Raw genomic sequence first — 3,770 nt, 5'->3', positions numbered from 1 at the left:
TACTAAGGGAGCATGAGTTCTCTTTGTCAGTTTACAACCCTGGCTCTTCAAATATCTAAAAGACAAGTATCACTGAACAGATAAGAAGAGTATCTTGAAGATAACAAAACTCCCTTTTAAATACTGACTGAGTCATCAACTCTTCCTGCTCAGCAGCAAGACTCTTCTTCATCTTAGAGTGCAATGCCTTCAACACTGGGTCCCAATGACAAAAATCAGGTTTCAACATGGTCAACTGGAACTACATGTTCCATGGGATGGACCTTGATAAAGCTTGCTTTTACAGGTTCCTAGTGCTTTCATTCTTCTAAAGGAAGGAAGTATTTCTTTTCAGGTAGATTTCTAATAAGTTGGTTTTATCAAAACCTTAACAAAAAAATTCTGGTGCTGGATCAAGCAATATAAACATACCCCTAGTTAAAAAGTTGGCGAGGATACTGGGAGAGATGCTGGAACTCAATGCCTATGGCCCATGGTAGAGATTCAGAGATGTTGGAATGGTAACATTGACCTCCCAGAGGATGGACAGTGGGAGTCTACTGATAGGGAAACCATTATTAGGATATGTAGCAAGGTAAGGCTAGGGAGTGGGGTGGAGGGAATGAAGCGAGTCATCCTATAGCTTCATATTTGAGCTTTCTCCTTTATTTATTTATTTTTAACAATAATTTTTTTAAATTGAGTTTCAAATTTTCTCCCTCACACTCTGTAAGAAGGCAAGCGATATAGTATTAATTTTACATGCAAAACTTATTTCCATATTAGCCACGATGCAGAAAAAAGCAACTAAAATAAAGTGAAAAAAGTATGCTTCCATCTATACCCAGAGATCATCAGTTCTTTCTTTCTGAAGGTAGCATTTTTTATCCTGGGTCCTTTGGAACTATCTTGGATCATTGTCTTGATCAGAGTGGCTGAGGTTTTCACAGTTGATCATCATTACAGTATTTTTTTATCATTACAGTATTGATGTTACTGTGTACAAAGTTTTGGTTCTGCTCACTTCACTTCAGTTCATATAATTCTTCCTAGGTTTTTCTGAAAGAATTATGCTCATTATTTGTCAGAGCCTAATAGTGTTCCATCACAATCACATACCACAACTTGTCTAGCCATTTCCCAATTGTTGGGCATACCCTCAATTTCCAATTCTTTTCCACCACAAAAGAGCTGCCACAAATACTTTTGTACATATAGGTTCTTTTCCCTTTTTTTTGATATTTTGGGATACAGATGTAATAGTATTGCTGGGTCAAAGGGTAAGCACAGTTTTATAGTTTTGTAGGCATAGTTCCAAATTGTTTTCCAGAATGGTTGTATCAGTTCACAACTCCACCAACAGTACATTAGTAGCCAATTTTTTTCATATCCCCTTTAGCATTTAGTACTTTTCTTTTCTATCTTATCTTTTTTCTTATCTATCTTTTTGAAGATGTGAGGTGGTATCCTGAATTATTTTAGTCTGCATTCCTCTAATCAGTAATGACTTAGAGCATTTTTTCTTGTGACTGCTGATAGCCTTGATTTCTTCTTCTGACAACTCCCTGTTCACATTGTTTAACCATTTATTAATTGAAGAAGCTTCCTGTTTTAATTATTTCTAACTATGTGCTATACTCAGTTATTTCTACCTGATGAGAATTACAGGTGCTAGCAACACTCTCCAGGTTTAGGCACCTTGGGACAATGCCCTAATTGCCCAGCCCTAGTTGTGGCTCTGGGCAGCACAGAGTTAATGCCATTACTGTCAGCTTTTTAATAAAACCATCTTTTCATTGCAAAGCGTAGAGAATCCTATCTGATGAGGGTAGAGTACTATAGAAATAATTTATAATTACATTTCTTTTATGCTGGAATGAAAGGTCATTTCTGCAGGTCTTTGCTCACACTGAACTACTAAACGGGTCCTCTAATAAGCTGTATTTAACTTTTTTAATACCCTATCTTTATTGGTTTCTCTCTGTCCTCCCTTTCATTTTACTGTTCTGCATTTCTGTTTATGCCAGCATCCTCTCATAATGCTATGACACGCTCAGCAAAATCTTACCACTTCTGGCCACTGACCAAACCTTATACAATGTGCCTTCACATAAAAGCTTCTGCATGGCAGTCTGTTATGTGAAGTATTTTGGTGGAGATTTTAAAATCCTGCTTTGTAATTAAATGAATGAAAATTAAGGATCCAGTTTCAAATTAGCTTGTAACAAAGTCATTATCTATCATTCTGATCAGGGGAGCAGGAGCCATTCTTCATTTGAATAAGATACTAAGGGGAAAGGGCTTATAACTGTTTCTAAATCTAAATCACATATCCATATTTGAAGAAAATGTAATTATATTTAGGAAAATGTAGAGATGCAGAGAAAACACTTGTGTCATCTTGGGTAAATCAGTTACATCCTCTGGGCCTTAGTTTCCTCTACAGTAAAATCATATTGTTAGACTAGAAAAATTCTAATGTCCCTTGTGACTCTCAAATTACGAGCTACCTGAGAAAGCACAGTATATGGAGAAATGAGGTTAGAATCAGAGGATTTGGCCACCTGTGTGACCTTGGATAATTCACTTTGTATTTCTGGGGCTCAGTTTCTCTATCCGTAAAATGAAAAGGTTGGATTAAATTCCCTTTATACTATGATTCTGTGAATTTATAAAATAAAATATGTTATTTAACTAAAAAATATCTTGAGCCAGCATAATACCATGCACTTTAAGAGTTGGCGAAATATTTCTGAATGCTTAAAAATGTTAAGCCATGGATTTCAGTCTTTGAAAAATAACTGACGTGCCATGCTCACATTTTAATTAAAGAAGTTTTGTTTTTTTTCTTTCACAAAATCTGAAAAAGCAATTAAGTTCTCCTCTGATGGATATCAGTATGAAATGAGAACAATTTTTCCTGTAACATATGTCCTTTTTGTAGTGGATGGAGACCACTAATTCACTTTCCTTGTAAGCATCAGCTAATAAGTCCTTTCATATGTTGCTTATGTAACATAGATTAAAAACACCAATCCCTATGCTTATCAACCGCCCCAATATTTAGTTGACATTTTAAACTCCAGGACCACATGGGGCCTCATGGCTTAGTGGTTAAAGCGCCTGCCTAGTAAGCAGGATATCCTGGGTTCAAATCCCAGTGGGGCCTTAACCCTTTTCCATCAACTTTATTAAAGGAACTGCTCCTCCATGCCAAACTGAATGGGATACATCTGCATTAATAGTAGCTTCTGATTCTAATACTTTATTCTCCTCCAGATGGGGTGAACAGCCACAGAAAGAAAGGGGGTAGTTGGGGAGCTTTGGCAAAGCTACTTAAAATATACGGGCTCCACTCCTAAGTGGGAATGGATGTGGGGGACAATGAAGGGGAGGAGCTATAGCAGATCAGCCAAATCTCACCTCTTGGGTCACCTGATCCTGCCTTCTTTCTATTGAGCACTCATAGTTCTTTGCATTTAATCATCAGTTGCAGTCAGGTGCAACTCCATTTCAGGTGCTTGGACAAAGAATGACAATAATCCAAATACTTGGCCCCATCTGGATGTGTTCCTTCATCCCAACATGGTGGAAGGCCAGGTACCAAAGCACTGGGCAAGCACAATGAGGAGCCTCTCATCATCTGCGAGCTCAGACCTCAAGAGGCTGAGACTATTTTAAAAAACAAAAACACATTATCTTTTTATTGGTGCAATTTAGAAAAACAGCAGTGAAAGTATCCATCAAACCTAACAGGCCTGCATCATAAAATCAGGATGGTTTTTATATAT

At 37.2% G+C, this 3,770-nt stretch overlaps 1 non-coding gene across 1 annotated transcript; it reads left to right on the top strand.

Annotated features, from left to right (window-relative positions):
- Nucleotides 1-3,075: 3,075 nt before the first annotated feature.
- On the top strand, nt 3,076-3,148 carry TRNAT-AGU. Its single transcript has one exon. It is a non-coding gene; the product is annotated as a tRNA-Thr (tRNA).
- The last annotated feature ends 622 nt before the right edge of the window (nt 3,149-3,770 follow it).

Source organism: Gracilinanus agilis, chromosome X (genome assembly GCF_016433145.1).
Source record: "Gracilinanus agilis isolate LMUSP501 chromosome X, AgileGrace, whole genome shotgun sequence".
Lineage (NCBI taxonomy): Eukaryota > Metazoa > Chordata > Mammalia > Didelphimorphia > Didelphidae > Gracilinanus > Gracilinanus agilis.
The sequence above is the reverse complement of the archived record's forward strand: the minus strand, read 5'-3'. Positions and strand labels throughout refer to the sequence as shown.